The sequence below is a fragment of the Canis lupus genome, chromosome 23 (genome assembly GCF_011100685.1).
Source record: "Canis lupus familiaris isolate Mischka breed German Shepherd chromosome 23, alternate assembly UU_Cfam_GSD_1.0, whole genome shotgun sequence".
NCBI classification, from domain to species: domain Eukaryota; kingdom Metazoa; phylum Chordata; class Mammalia; order Carnivora; family Canidae; genus Canis; species Canis lupus.
In genome coordinates, this window is record NC_049244.1 from 52,307,392 (window position 1) to 52,324,192 (window position 16,801).

Genomic DNA, 16,801 nt, shown 5'->3' on the forward strand with positions numbered 1-16,801 from the left:
GCTCTTGAAAGCTTCAGTGTCCAGAGATTTTAATCCAAGCATCATTACATAGAATTGATTCATTCATTCATTCATTCATTCATTATTTGGTTAAACTCAATTTCCAGCCCTATTCACTTCCAGGAGGTTGGGCCGACATCATGTGGTCCAAAAACCTCTCTAATTAGGTAGATTTTTTGGCTTGGCCAGTCCTTATGTACCATGGCCAACCCCCAATGCTACTACCATTGTGTGGGTGACTGCACCTTTAGTTACCTCAGGAGAATATATATATATATATAGTCTTCTTCACCATGAATGATGAGGACATTGATCACTCTGGCTTTCCAGGTATTAAAGACAAAGATCAGATCTCTTTGGACCAGGCCACTTTCTTTACTCCACAAGAGCCTTTCTTTTTTTTTTTTTTTTTTTTTTTTCTCACAAGAGCCTTTCTTTTTCAGCTATTAAGTATTCAACATTTTCTCTTGGTCATTGTTTTTATATTTTTATGAATATTTTATCATTAACTTTTGAGTCTTTCTGGAAATTACTCTCAATGCTAAAGACAAATTATTTTTTTTCTTTGCAAAGAGCTAATCAGTTTCAGAACCATTTGTTAAAAATTCTTATCTGCTGATTTTGGTGCCTCATTTATTCTGGATACCTAGTTTTTAAACTTTTATCAGATTAGCTAGGGTAAATAAAAATAATAGTAGAAAGTACTCAAGTTACACGTGTAATTCCTGACAAGGAATACCGACAAATTATAAACAGCAGACAAAGGATCTCAAAAACTATTAGACTCTGCATTTACTGACTGGCAGTGTCTCTATATGTGATTTCTGAAGGATATTGCTATTTTACATCCCAAACTTCACTTGATGTTTTGATATTCATAACAATACTATAAGTCATCAAGGGAAAGATGAAGAAAGTTTGGCAATATTCTAGAAGACATGAAGATTAACCAAAATGCTGTATGTTGACTAACAAGGAAAGATATCTATGAAATAACTGAGGGGGGAAAAAGCATCTTGCAAAAACAGAAGTATAAGATGTCAACATATATATATTATTTTTTTTTTGTAATACATTGTGTGTGTGTGTCTGTGGTAAAATGCATAGAAAAAGTTCTGGGAAAATATCCTCCAAACTGTGACAAGGAGGAGAATAATGGTAGTGGTAGTGTGCCTTTATTTCCTTTTTTTTTTTTTTTTTAGAAATAAGTTTGTATTTCTTTTATAATTCAATATTTTAAAGATAATATACAAGTTTATAATACACTGTAGGAAGGTCTCAATCACAAGTAATTTACATGTTGCAAATTTAATAGGTTGGCTATAAAGATTTAAATCATAAAATTCACTCCCTGTAGATGTAGGTACATAGTATGTGCTTTTTTTATAGTATATTTAGTATTTAAAAAATTCTGTGGAAATTATTGTGGTTTCTTAATTAAGAAAGATTGTTTTAAGTTAAAAAAAGTCATTGTAATGTTCACCATGATAGCCTCCAGACATATGTAGCTATTGAGCTCTTGGAATATGGCTAGAATGAATTAAGATATCCTGTAAGTATAAAATACACCCCACATTTTGAAAACTGAGCATGAAGGGGGGTGCCTGGGGGGCTCAGTGGTTGAGCATCTATCTGCCTTTGGCTTAGATTGTGATCCCGGGGACCCTGGATCGAGTCCCACACCGGGCTCCCCTTGGGGAGCCTGCCTCTCCCTCTCCCTCTGCCTGTGTTTCTGCCTTTCTCTCTGTGTCTCTCATGAACAAATAAATAAAATCTTAAAAAAGAAAAAAAAGAAAAGAAAGAAAACTGAGCATGAGGAAAGTAAGATGCCTTATTGATAATTTTTATATTGACAATATTGAATTTAAAATATTGGGATATATTGAGTTAAATAAAATACAGTATTAAAATACAAAAGAGGTCATAAATTGTATCTTATTTTATATGTAAGTGATTTATTTATGTGCTATTTTTGTTTTCATGAAGTAGCCTACTCATTATAGGCTTCTCATTATAGACTTCTACTAAGGAATTTTATCTTATATTAGCAAAAGTAATTTTTTACTTTCCTTAATCTAGAAACCTGCAACTCAGCAGGTTAGGACTAAGAGCTAAAATGAGGGAATCAGAATAAGAATCAGGAGTAGATATCAATAAATTTTCATCAGCCCATCAGTAGGACATATTAAAGGTCCAATTACAAATTCAGGAGTAGAAATAGTTACTGTGGAGTTGCCTCAAGCAAAGACTAAATTTCCTGAGAAATGTTGGTAGGGAGACACATGCCGAGACACACTCACAGCCAGTATTAAGTATTAAGCTAACAGACTACAGATTATGGACTGTGCCTTAGACCTCCAGGCTCTTGGGAGGGAATTGGGAGCCAAAGATGGACAAGTGTATGGCTTAGGGTGATAGTAGGAAGTAAATAACACAGAGGCATAAGCAGATAATTTAATGAAGGGACTATTAAAAGGGTGAGGTAGGTTTAAGGAGAATCATCAAGATTCCTGCCTAGCAATACCTGTGAGTCTTTACCACCCCTGGGTCTAGTGAGAGAAAGCGAAGAGAGCTTATTGTGACAGACGCCATCCCAACGGAAATTGGGCCTGTAGAAGAGAATGGCAGCCACTGTCCAACCCCAGGCCAGCAGGAAAAAGACCCTAATCTCTCTTTCCTCTTGCCCTCTAATTGATCTGCCTTCAGTGTTATCTGTTAACCAAACCCAAACTGCAGCAGAAGGGCAAGGCCCTATCTGTTGGGGCCCATAAAGAGCACCAGCCAAGTTTGGGGCCGAGAGGTGGTCAGAGATCAGGAGGGCAGCCCAGGCCTATCCAGCGCAGTGCCTGATAGCTGCTGAGACAGTCAGCAGTCACAGAGAGTCCTAGGAGAAGCCCTGTTAGTGAACGTAGAAGAAAAGAGAAGGTACAGGGAGAATTGATGTCTTTTAGTAATTAAAAAGCAGTGACATTTGCTTCTTTTTCAGTTGATTGTTCCGGGGTATTTCCAAAATAATGTAGAACAGTGCACGTTTTACTGTCACTAAATTTACTTAATCGGAGTTTTACATGATAGAATACTTTTCGTTAGAATTTATTTGAACAAAAATAAATTGTGCCAGGGCTTTTATTGAGCAATGGAAATATAAAGATTCTTTTCTAGGATACTCTTTCTGCCTACTTGGAGCTCAAAGCCCAGTACAGGACAAAAGTCTGTCGACACAACATTGCATAGTACTATAAACAGTCCATCCATTTTTCAAATCTTTGAGGCCTTACTAGGTGTCAGGTGAAGTTCCAAAGTGCAGTAGGAACATAGGAGTAACTACCTCTGCCTGAGAAATCAGGGAAGTCGTAACTTTAATATTGAGGAGCATACTGTTTGGTACTCGGTTTTCCTTACCTGGTCTCCTTATAAATCACAGGCATTAACAACTCACTTGCAAAAGGAATGGTATCAACCTGAGTAATAAAGTCCTTTTGATATAGTTATTGAAAGAGTATTTATCATTGCCTTATTAAATATGGAGAAATAAGTGTGCCATTTTTTTTCAAATGGTTTCATTTGCTCATGTTTTCTTTGTTGACCCAAATGAATGAAATTAGAATAAACAATCTCTAAGTCATTTGTAATCATGAGCTGATTAATGGAGTTTGGTTTCATAGCCATTATTCATTCACGAACACCTGATATCTTTCCCATAAACAAATTGTGTTTGTCCAAATTAAGAAATTAAATGAAGCATTTGATGAGTTTATGATTGACCCTTCTAACTCAGAGCCCATTAGTCAATGTCGTTATCATAGAAAACTGTTTGACTAATGTGCTGTCTAAAGAAGCATGTGGATTTATTATGACTTCTGATTAATGCTTGCTGCAAGCCAAACTACTAGATTATAATAATTTTTTGATTCTCATTTTAGCAGTCATTGAAGAATTTCATCTCTGATGAAATGCGCTTATGTCCCATTAGATTTAGAGATGATTACAAGGTATTGAGTGAAAAAGTTTTTAAAGGAGTTATATATTTCTGAAAGTGTATACAGTATATACTTTAGAAAGATGCTTTTACTTGAAGCAGTTTGGCTTTTTTTTTTTTTTTTTTAACTTTGTGGGCATCATCTTTTTCTTTGAGGATTATGAGCCATTATCAGGTTTTTTTAAACTAGTACTTACTAAGAAAAATTAGAAAAATCATAATGTATGAATTTCTCACATTTTAAATTTTTTTTTAAGATTTTATTTACTTATTCATGACACACACACAGAGAGGCAGAGAGGCAGGCAGAGGGAGAAGCAGGCTCCGTGCGGGGAACCTGATGTGGGACTTGATCCCAGGACCCCAGGATCATGACCCAAGCCAAAGACAGACACTCAACCACTGAGCCACCCAGGAGGCCCTCTCACATTTTGTTTAAATTAAAACAAGTCTTGGTAGTTTTAAGTATTTATTTGAAGTCTGTAATTTTTACTTATTTAATACATTTAAGTTTTGCCAGTAAAGCAAACCCATGTTTACCCAATTTATTCTCATTATAAAGTTAGAATAAGAGTTTTACCTTTAAGCTCTTCAGCAAACTAGTAACAGCTAACCCACTGTTAACATGGGCCTTGAGCGTGGTTCCTGCTTGAGGCTACACTGTAAGACTACCACGCTATTAGGAAGAAACTAAGGACCACAAATATGACTGGGGATGTGGTGGGGAGTAGGTTTTAAAAGTTGGAAATAGGCACCTGGGTAGCCCAGTGGGTTAAGCATCTGCCTTTGGCTCAGGTCATGGACCCGAGGTCCTGGGATGGAGCCCCCCCATCACATCTGGCTCCCAGCTCAGTAAGGAGTCTGCTTCTCCCTCTCCCTCTGCCTGCCACTCCCCCTGCCTGTGCTCTCTCTCTCAAATAAATAAATAAAATCTTAAAATAAAACTTGGACACGTTGGCTTTATCAGAATCCATCTGATGAACAGTGTTTACAAGGCAGATATGTAGGGTTTATAGTCTTTACTGTGAAGTTAATTGAATTATATGCCTCTTAAAGTACAGAAGACGGAAGCAGCATGCTGACTAGAATGAAAAAGTTTTGGGGGGGAAAAAGTCCTTCTGATTTCCTTTTTACTATGCAAATTGTAATGATCCACCATTTTTTCTTGTTCACTTTCTGATTTTATTAGAAACATTAAGGAAACAAGCACCAGATATGCTAAGCACATCACCCATATTATTTCATTTAAATTAGAGCAGAATATAATCATGATAACTAAGAGAGCAAGGAGAAAGGAGAATATCATTTTTTTTGTTTCCCTAAAAGTCTTAACATTAGCCAAAATTAGAAATGATTTTTCTCTCAAGCTAGGTCTTACTTTGATTGCTCTAGGACATCAGAGAAAAAGGTCAGTTAGGTTTTTACTGATCTTATTCCCTATGTACAGTAGTGCTAAGGCTCCTGCTTCCAAGCTTCTGCCCAAAATGGGATCTTTTCTGACCATACAGTTGAGGACCTCTGGGTTGACATATCACTTGAACAAAAGGGCAGACATAAAGGGGTTTGTTTGCAACTCAAGGCCAAGATCTGAGGGTGTACCTGAGTTAACACCAAGTTAAAATTCTCTTCATTTGTTAGAGGTTCTGTGGTGAAGTAAAACGCAACCTTCTTACCTCATTTTGGAAATTCAGATGCTAGTTCTTTTCTTTTATGAAGCATATTAGAGAAGTCATTGTAATCTTCAGACAGTTATATGTCCTCCTCCTGGGGTATTGCAGGGGGGCAGTGGAAATACACTTTATTAATCCTGTTGATTCTCATCAGTACAGAAAAAAATTATTAAGATGACCTTAAAGGACTCATAAAACTAACATGTATTGAGTGTTTGCAATGTGCAAAGTATTGCATTAGGTGCTTTCCATATTTTATAACACTTAGTCCATATTCTTATGAAGTTTTTTAAGTTATATCTTAGGAGATCTAAATATATCTTTTAAGTTTATGCACGAAAATTTACTGTTTAGTTTGGAATGCAATGCAGAGCCAACAGTTATGTTGCTAGATGAATCAGTAGCAACAGGGAAATATTTACTCCCAGGCCTTTAGTCCCACAGAGAAGATATCCAAAGAGCCACTTTGGCAAAATAGTCTGAAGTAATAAAACTGAATATAATGGAGAGGACAAGGGAGGTCAGTGAAGGGACGTTTTTTCTTTTTTTAGTGCCTGCTATGTGTTTATAATTACCTTAATGTAGCACAAAGATAGTAATTGAGTGATCGGGCAAAGTGGCATTAATAATATATACATATCTATTCTGTATAATTCTGAAATACTAGCTTATTACTTGTATTTTGTTTGTTTTAAAGATCTTATTTATTTATTCATGAGAGACACACAGAGAGGCCGAGACACAGGCAGAGGAAGAAGCAGGCTCCATGCAGGGAGCCCAACGTGGACTCGATCCCGGGACCCAGGATCCCCCCCTGGGCCAAAGGCAGGTGCTAAACCACTGAGCCACCCAGGGATCCCCTGGTATTTTGTTTTTTAAAGTGAGATATTATTATCTGTAATTTATCCTCAGATGCATTTCACCTAAGACCAGACCAGGGTAAAGGGCATTTCTTGGCTACGTTATTTGTCCCTTTCTCTGAGATAATTGAGGGAGGAGGTCCTAGTTGAAATAAATTATCTTGGAGAAGAAGTTAGGCCCTTAGAAAGCAGGTTTGTCTCTGGAAGGAGAAAAAGGGAGGTGAGCAGTGGAAATCTGCTGGAGAAAGGAAAGTGGTCAGTATCCAAGAAGGGCTGGGACCGGGCTTGCAGCCTGCCCTGTTTGCCTCTTGTATCCTCTAGCTATGGACTGAAAGGTATCTTCATGGCCCCCTATTCATATGTTGAAGCCCTAACCCCCAGTGTAATGGTATTTAGGAATGGGGCCTTTGGGAAATAATTAGATTTAGATGAGGTAACAAAGGTAGGAACTTCGTGATGCTATTGATGCCCTTCTAAGGAGAGATACCAGTGAACTGGCCCTGCCTGCCCTGCCTACCCTGCCCTCCTGTTGGGGCAAAGTGAGAAAATAGCTGCCTCCAAGCCAGGAAGAGAGCTCCGGTAAGAATGTGACCGTGCTGGCACCTTGATCTTGGATGTTAATCTCCAGAGCCGTGAGAAAATCAATTTCTGTTGTTTAAGTCACTCAGCCTGTGGCATTTTGTTATGACAGTCCAGGCTAAGACATCCCTGGCGCATCTATCCTTTTTCCTAAGGAGCACCCCCCCCACCTTCTCCTTGCCCTTTTGATTGGAAGATGACTTTCAGAGACCTGAAAGTAAATTGGATCCAAATCAGTTCTGGAGGAAATTCAGATTACTTTGCCTCACCAGTAATACAATAACCCAATAACTGGGAAATGCAACTTAAGATAGTCATACCTTACGAGGGTTTTTAAATGGAGATGAGGAGAGAGTTTTGTCTGTGGCCAAATTGCTGTCTGTTGTTGGAGTCTCATTCAAAACATAACTTTCTGGAAGCATATCAAAACACAAATCACATTTCATTTTTTAGAATAATGGAAAAAACAGTATAACATCAAGAAAAATACTAATGTTTTAATCCTTCAAAATATTACACAATTTTGGATTACTGAAAACCAGAATTGTATATAAATAGTTACAAATAGGTCTTTTTTTTTTTTTTTTTGCATGGCAAAATTATGCACTTTTATTTTCTTAATTATAATTTATGTTTTTTCAGAGTCTACAATTTATACTGGAGATATAAGTTATATTTTTCAAAAAGAAAAATACAGCTTTCCATCTCTCTGTTTCTCTCTTTTTTTATTAAATAGGCCTTCTTTAGAGCTTATAAAGTTACTGCATTTTATAGGTTTGTATTATTATCTACTAAAGAAAAAGGTGAAAGTTTAGGATGAACATGATCAAAAAAATCAGAACAGATAGCTTTAGGTTGAAGAGATAGTAGTAGTAGAGTGAATCCTTTGTATGTCTTTTCCATTTGTCTTAAGGGGCCAGGGATAGGGATTATGTGCTTAATGTATGTGTATTTTTACAAATAAGAAAAATATTGCTGTATTGGAGTTACTTTCTTGTTTTACTGTCATTTACTTCTCATTAATGTTCTAGCCTAAAGATAACTAAGCAATTAAATTTCGTATTCAGTGAATGGATTATCACCACAGTTTTATGGCTGTGGAGTTGTTCATCATCAACTTTTTCTTTCCTTGAGTTTAGAAATACTATAGAAATTGGAATTTGAGTTCCAACCAGTCTATTTCGCCCCCCCCAAGATGGAAGTTGGCCCTATTTGTTTGCATATTCATTGGCTGGGTTTTTTTTTTTTTTTAAAGCTCTATCTATCTATCTATCTATCTATCTATCTATCTATCTATCTATCTATCATCTATCTATCTTTATCTATCTGTCTATCCATCCATCCATCCATCCATCCATCCATCCATCCATGAGAGACACAGAGAGACAGAGACTTAGGCAGAGGGAGAAGCAGGCTCCTCACAGGGAGCCCATTGTGGGACTCAGTCCCAGAACCCTGGGATCATGACCTGAACCAAAGGCCAAGGCTCAACCATTGAGCCACCCAGGTGCCCATATTCATTGTTATTTTTTTTTATATACACTGTTTATTCTTTCTTTCTTTGCTTGCTTGCTTTCTTTTATTGGAGTTCAATTTGCCAACATACAGTATAACACCCAGTGCTCATCCTGTCAAGTGCCCCCTTCAATGCCCATCATCCAAGTCACCCCATCCCCCCGCCCACCTCCCCTTCCACTATCCCTTGTTCGTTTCCCAGAGTTTGGAGCCTCTCATGTTCTGTCTCCCTCTCTGATATTTCCCACTCATTTTCTCTCCTTTCCCCTGTGATCCCTTTTCACTATTCCTTATATTCCCCCTATGAGAGAGGCCATATAATGTTTGTCCTTCTCAGATTGACTTGCTTCACTCAGCATAATACCCTCCAGTTCCATCCACGTCGAAGCACATGGTGGGTATTTGTCATTTCTAATGGCTGAGTGATATTCCGCTGTATACATAGACCACAGCTTCTCTATCCATCATCTGTTGATGGATACCGAGGCTCCTTCCACAGTTTGGCTGTTGTGGACATTGCTGCTAGAAACATCGGGGTGCAGGTGTCCCGGCGTTTCATTACATCTGAATGTTTGGGGTAAATCCCCAGCAGTGCAATTGCTGGGTCGTAGGGCAGGTCTATTTTTAACTCTCTGAGGAACCTCCACACAGTTTTCCAGAGTGGCTGCACTAGCTCACATTCCCACCAACAGTGCAGGAGGGCTCCCCTTTCCCCACAATCTCTCCAACATGTGTTGTTTCCCGTCTTGTTAATTTTCCCCATTCTCACTGGTGTGAGGTGGGATCTCATTGTGGTTTTGATTTGTATTTCCCTGATGGCAATCAAGATAAAAAGCCTCTGCACAGCAAAAGAAACAGTCAACAAAACTAAAAGACAACTTACAGAATGGAAGAAGATATTTGCAAATGACCTATCAGATAAAGGGCTAGTATCCAAGATCTATAAAGAGCTTATTAAACCCAACAGCAAAGAAACAAACAATCCAATCATGAAATGGGCAGGCAAAAGACATGAACAGACATTTCTCCAAAGAAGACCTACTACACATGGCCAACAAACACATGAGAAAATGATCCGCATCACTTGTCATTGGGGAAATGTAATTCATTGTTAGTAGCCTAATTGTTTAACTTCCCTGAACCTTTCTTTATCTAGAAAATGCAGACTTAGAAAAGAGAGATGAGGAATAGTTCTTCCACATAGTGCCCTGCCCATCCTACTCCCTTGTCTATTTGCAATATCTGTATGTTTATGATACAAAAATTTGGAGCTAGTCACTTATTTGGGAAATTACATAATCTTAAATTCCCTAATCAGTTATTTAATGTAGTTGTCCGAAGACTGTAGTTTCAGTCATGTTTACTAGATCAGGAAAAAAATTGTTTCATTACCTGTCATAGTGAAATCATAGAAAAGAATGACTTCATTGTCTATAGCAGTACATGAAATAAAAATGAATATTTGAACAAATAACAGTGAACTAGGAAACATTTCATTTATGGGGGGAAAAAACCAACAACATGAAGTACATGCTATTTCTTTGTTTATATAACAAAATGTAATATAACCCAAACTCACATGTGACATACATTTGTTGGTGACTTTTTCATTAAGAAAAATAATGTTTGATTTAGTTTTCAACCAACATTGAGAAAGTATGCAGAAATTGTAATAGTCCTGGCTGCAAGGTAGACTGAAAGAATGTATTGTCATATTTATAGCTTTGGGATAAGATAAAATCATAAATTATAGTGCTCTCTCTAAAAATGGTGTCAGAAAAAAGAAATAATACAGAAATTTTATATCCTAGATTATACAGAGACTAAGTTAATGAATCCTAGAGGTCTTTGAAAAGGAAATTTTTTGTTTTTTAAACTTTCTGCCTCTTATCCCAATTGAGTATTTCTTTTGGAGCACATAAAGTGAACATTCATTGTGAAGTTATATATGTCATATGTTACAGATTTTTAGAATTCACCAGAATTTCCATGTATATTTATCATTTCTAAGATTAACTGTTAAGGAGAGTTTATAGTATGTCAACTGAATTATTACATAAATATGACCTCTGAGTAATTAGGCAAAGATCTACTTATATATATGCCTCAAATAAAAATATCAGGACTATCTGCTAAACCTGTCTCATTCTCTGAGTACTACAGGCAATTAAAAGCCATTTAATCACATACAATCATCAAAGTATCTAATCAGAGAGGATTCCCACCTCCATTTGGTTCTTTTCTATGGCTTTGGGTTCTAGATCACTCCAACTTTTGACCTACAATGCAGATTAAGCAATTTGGGGATTTTATTCATATATTCATTTTTAATTTTTTAAGGATTCTATTTATTTATTCATGAGAGACCCAGAGAGAGAGAGGCAGAGACACAGGCAGAGAGAGAAGCAGGCCCCATGTAGGGAGCCCGACACGGGACTGGATCCCAGGACCCCAGGGTCGTGCCCTGAGCCAAAGGCAGACAATTACTGAGCTGTCCAGGGGTCCCAATTTGGGGATTTTAAAAAGCATGTTGGAGTTTGGTAAGAAATAGAAAGCAATCTATGATCAAATAATAGTGATAACAGTCTTAAGGTAGTTCCTTTAGCTTATCAAAAATATTGTGTATGTTAAGCCAACCAGAATGTGTAAGGATGAATCATCCATACCAAACTGGTGATCTACAGTGTTTGCATTTAAAATTCCATAGTTTGTCACTGGATAGGATGCCTTAATATCTTTGTTAATTATTTAAACTACTGTGAAATAAGGTGGGAAAAAAAACTGTATTTTCTATTACAGAAAATACTTTAAGTATTGATATTGCTTATATTTTAAATCCAGACAAATGTCAAGATAACCTTTAGCATGTGACCAAGGATAAAGATAAGTAAGGATTTAGTTTTTTTCCCTTTGTATCTTAAAAATTTATGTTAAAAATAAAATCTTGACTTGATGCATAGTATGTTTTGTGAAATGAGCCTTTGCAAAATTAGATGTCTATATGTCCTCACTAGAGGTTATTAATACATGTCTAAGCCATGTCTGGTGTCTCAAAGACATCAATACATACACATGCACAAATACCCACACATACACTAAAAATGGCCATGGTGATAAAAAAGAATGCACAGAAATGTTATCTATCATCTTGGCAGGCTAAGAAACTTCATTTAATGTGCTTGAAGTCAATAGCAAATAAGTATGAAGAAGTGAAATAAAAACTAGATTGGGAAGATTTACCCAGCACAATATTCATGTTTGTTGATCTTTGTCAGATGTTAGCTGACTGCTATTGATGCTTCCTTTACTACTCAAATAGATATTTTTCATCAAACATTAATATAATGTAAAATTTTCTTGATTAATTTTCTCTCTGGTTTTCATTAAAATTGGAGATAAATTATTTTATTTTTAAGAAATTAGTGCTAGACATGAAATCACTTTATACAGTGTATTGAATTTTAATATATTTATAGAAAAATGATCTATATATATTAATAGTAATATCACTCTACATTTATGGATTATGCTACCATTTTTAAAACATCAACCCTTACATTATTTCATGTATCTCACATACTGTCATGAAATAACTAATTCAGATATTAATATTCCCATTTTTAAACATGAGGAAATAAAGCTGAGAGAAGTTGCAGGACCTGTCAAAGGTCTCGTTGATTTAAAATGGCAACATTACTAGGATCTAATCACAAATATACATATACTTGACAATTTACCAGGCATTATGGGAGACAAAATCAGTCTTCAATATGATCTACCCAAGAAGTTTATGGCCAAGTTAGAGGAACAGATACAGACAGTTACATAACCCAGTTCTTTGTACAAATGAGCGGTAAGGACAATGGATTATAGAAAGAATGATTAGCTCTAACTAGTGAAATTAGGGAAGAATAAATGGAACTTGGCATTAAAGGCTGATTTTGCCTCCCCTTCCCTTTGAACTCCCTAGACATTTCACTTGTCCACTGAAGATTTCCCTACTAATCATAAATTTACATCACTATTTCATCAATTGTATATTTTTCTAGAATTCTTGTCTCTCTCAAAAAAGACACCATCACTGCATTTCCCAGATCTTTTTCTGCTGATCAGTCTCACTGATATGATTGGTGGGGTTCTCTTAGTAAGAAAGCAAAGAAAGTACAATGGGTGGCTTAGTTGTTTAAGCGTCTGCCTTCAGCTCAGGTCATGATCTCAGGGTCCTGGGATTGAGCCCAGAGTCAGGCTCCCTGCTCAGTGCGTAGTCTACTTCTCCCTCTGCCCCTTCCCCCGCTCATGATCTCTCTCTGTCCCTCTCAAATAAATAAAACCTTTAAAAAAAAAAAATTACTCCCTACAATGAACAAAGACTTAATATGTTCAGTGATTTTTGACTCAACAATAGGAAAGGAGAGTAGTGTGACTTCTTTCTAGGTCGTGTTTCCCAACCCTGTAGGTCCTACTAGTTTCTTTCTATGATAAATATTTTGTAGCATCTGCTTTACTTTCCCAAAATAAAATGTTGTAGAAAATATAAGTTATTTGTACACACAATTTTACTTTTTTTTTTTTTTTAATATTTTAAGTAATCTTTACACCCAATGTGGGGCTCAAACTCACAACTCCAAGATCAACTCTTGCTTTTCCTACTGAGCCAACCAGGCACCTCTATACACACAATTTTTAAAAATAAATAGTTTCCTCACTAATTTAAGGGAGACATGAAACTCTTGGTTTTGGCTCAGGTCATGATCTTAGGGTCGTGAGACCAAGCCCTGAGTTGGTCTCTGCACTCAGCACAGAGTCTGCTTGAGATTCTCTCTCCTTCTCCATCTGTCCCTCCTGCTCATGCTCTCTCTAATCAATCAACCAATCAATCATTAAAAAAAAGAAATCACTTTCTTTTCATGTCTGCCTAGTAGTTGCATCATGGAAAATTCAACATGAGTTCAGCCATGTCAAAAAATACTTTGTGGTTACATGTAATTAGATTCCAAACTCAACTAATTATAAAAAGCCATGTCTTTTCATCTACCCATTTTCATCTACATGTATGTCTGGTAAGGCATTCAAACGTCATGTGGAACAGAGGATAATTCTTTCTAGAGCAGTGCAGGAACTTTAGAATCCTTGACCTGTGCCTACTTAATGCCACATGTCTCTTCCAAGTCACTCCAAGTAAAAACATCATCACAAATCTCCAGAGTGCCTTAGGGACAGTTACCATGCCCATTGAGAATCACTGTTCGAGAACTTTGTTTCCCTCTGGGTATCTTAATCTAATCTAATAAATATGCTTAGGCAAAATTTCTTCAAATAATGGATTTGAGTAGCAGTCTTCCTATAAAGGATTGATTATGGGATGGTAATCTCAGGGCCTGTGGCCAGAAACAGAGATTTCCCAGTCCTTGAACACCTTCTGTGAGGTGACAATTGGAAGAGTGTTAGGTCAAATTAGTGCCTCAAGGCCTAAAGCCAAAAGGGAAATACTATACCAGAAGTCCTTTCATGGACGAATAGTGAATTCAGAACTACAAAATTGAGTTCAGTAAAGTGGAGCCTGGACACAGCCAGGTTTATTACCTGCACAGCTATTGACCAAGCTGGTGATCTTGGGCCTGGCCTGAGCCTTCCAAATGGGGAAAGTGAGCAATCGAGAAAGTTGGAGGAAAGAGCAGCATGTGTCCATGTTGTGGCAGCTCCCATGTAACACTTTATGTAACAGTAGAAAAGATCTGGGGCACCTGGGGGGCTCCGTGGTTGAGCCTCTGCCTTGGGCTCAGGGCCTGATCCAGTCCCACATCGGGCTCCCAGCATGGAGCCTGCTTCTCCCTCTGCTTGTGTCTCTGCCTCTCTCTGTGTCTCTCATGGATAAATAAATAAAATCTTAAAAAGAAAAAAAAAAAAAAAACAGTAGAAGAGATCTTAAAATAACAAACCCAAACAAAGTCAGATTGAAAATAAGTAAGTTAAATGTAATGATAGTATTAACAAGTATTGCTTTTTGTAGTATCTGCCTTACTAGGTATTTATAATTTACTAGGCATTGTACTGACCACTTTACATATAATGTCTCCTATCTTACAACAATTTTAAGAAAAAAATAGAACAATATTATTGTCCCCAGAGTACAGATAAGGGCACTGAGAAGTAAAGAGGTTGATTAAAAGTCAGGCATGAGTAGTATTCATGAAAGTGATTCATCAAAGAACATGGTTATTTCTAATTTTAATTTATTAAATTGTTTATCCTGTGTACAAGAGAAATTTATTTGATGAGTGGATTTGTGTGCATTGTAATTTTGGTACCCACATGGTGATATTACCTGAAAGAATAAATGCTGGCCCCCCGAATATTCAAGAATACTTAATGTAAATGACCCACTTTTTCTTTTGTATAAAATATTAAGTATATTACAATAACTCTCCCAAATTGGTTACTGTTATATATACTTTTTGTGTAATAGATCTATCTTTAAGGTGCAAATTACAATTGCATACCTCCTCTGTATAGCTACATGAAAGTTAAATGTAAGGGGTTGTCATTATTATATAAAACACAAAATAGTGTATACTAATATTATGAGTTTATAATATATCACAGTATTCTCTATGATAGTATCATTGTGGCATTTATTTTTTAGAACTGTTATTTATTTCCCCTTCCTTCTTCCCAAGAGAGGCTATAGCTTTCACAGTTTTTTGTTTTGTTTTGTTTTTCCTTTGTACTTTATAAGCATTTATTCTCTTTATCTCTGTTCCACCTATCTTTTTGGTAGTTTAGCATTATCATGAGTCATAATTGGTATTTATGAAAAAAAAACGTAGTAGAAGAACATTCCTTATCACCTTCTGGTATTGTTTTTTTTTCTCACCTCAGAGCTTGTAGCAAGGGAACATTCTTCATATGAGGGGTTGAGGATATCTATGCCGAAAATACCGATGAATTGCCAGGAGAAAGGGGCACCTGGGTGGCTCAGTGGGTTAGGCATCTGCCTTGAGCTCAGGTCATGATCCCGAAGTCCTGGGACATGTCCCCTGGCAGGCTCTCTGTTCAGTGGGGAGCCTGCTTCTGCCCCTCCCCTGCTCGTGCGCGCACGCTCTCTCAAATAAATAAATAAATAAATAAATAAATAAATAAATAAATCTTAAAAAAAAAAAAAACTGCCAGGAGAAAGAAAAGATGTGCTTCTGCACTTAGACTTGTACTAAAAGTAAAAACATGAGGAGCTAGAAGTGAGACCCTTTCTCTTAAACTCGGCTCTTTGTCTGCATACGGATCTAGCTAGCTAGCTACGTACCTACCTACCTATCCATCTACCTACCTACCTTAGCTGGCTAGCTGCTAGGTGGAAGTAAGTATTCCCTTGCCAGGAACTGTCTCTGGGATCTCTGCGAATTTATTGTTGACAGACAGAACTTTAAAGTTGGATTACTCACGGGCAGAAAGGGTAGTGGGTGTCAGGGAATGGAATCAACATGGCCCAGGCCTAATCCAAGACTTTGGAGAAGTAAAATGATAGACTGGTACTTTGACTTAGTACCCGTATTTTGTGGGTCAAATCAGAGTGAAATGAAGCTTTGGCATTCCAAAAATGTCTAGTTTCAGATACTTTTCACAGGTTAGTGGAGGCAAGTGCAATGAATTATAATATAAAGTATGGATCATTTATAACATAAAGCACACCTAGAGAGAAATAAGCCTTATTAAACCAGAATTCTGAAAAAGTTCACTGTTTTCCTATTTTGCCCATCTAGAGAACCTTGACACTAATGGTAAGATAATATCTCTTCTGTTAGCTGAAGGAAACTATACTGTGGAAGGGTTCTTTGAGATGAAGATGACAAAAAGCTCTGCAGGGAATGACTGAACTCGCCCTCTACAATAAAACTGACTCCACATACCTGTATACAGCGTTCTACAAATTTACGTGGAATGAGTTCTGATACCGATTGCTGCTTTTCCTTACTAATTAACAAGGGCAAGCCTTTTAGTGCTGTAGTTTATTTATTTTTTAAAGATTTTATTTATTTATTCATGAGAGACACAGAGAGGCAGAGACACAGGCAGAGGGAGAAGCAGGCTCCACGCAGGGAGCCCGATGTGGACTCGATCCCGGGACCCAGGATCACGCCCTGGGCTGGAGGCAGGTGCTCCACTGCTGAGCCACCCAGGGATCCCCTAGTGCTATAGTTTAG

At 37.1% G+C, this 16,801-nt stretch overlaps 1 protein-coding gene and 1 long non-coding RNA gene across 3 annotated transcripts in view; one reads left to right on the top strand and one right to left on the bottom strand.

The window, feature by feature from the left end:
* LOC119865448 (arginine and serine rich coiled-coil 1) overlaps positions 1 to 16,801 on the top strand; it is a 396,620-nt gene that overhangs the window by 253,994 nt on the left and 125,825 nt on the right. The window lies entirely within an intron of this gene.
* The window catches only part of LOC102154446, a 91,174-nt gene that overhangs the window by 49,303 nt on the left and 25,070 nt on the right, over positions 1 to 16,801 (bottom strand). The window contains exons 4-6 of one of the 2 annotated variants that reach the window (XR_005377284.1): positions 14,187 to 14,489; positions 7,409 to 7,500; positions 5,653 to 5,743 (exon numbers count right to left, since the gene is read on the bottom strand). This is a non-coding gene — a long non-coding RNA (uncharacterized LOC102154446). The remainder of the gene's footprint in view (positions 1 to 5,652; positions 5,744 to 7,408; positions 7,501 to 14,186; positions 14,490 to 16,801) is intronic. The other variant, XR_005377285.1, reaches the window with a different exon arrangement.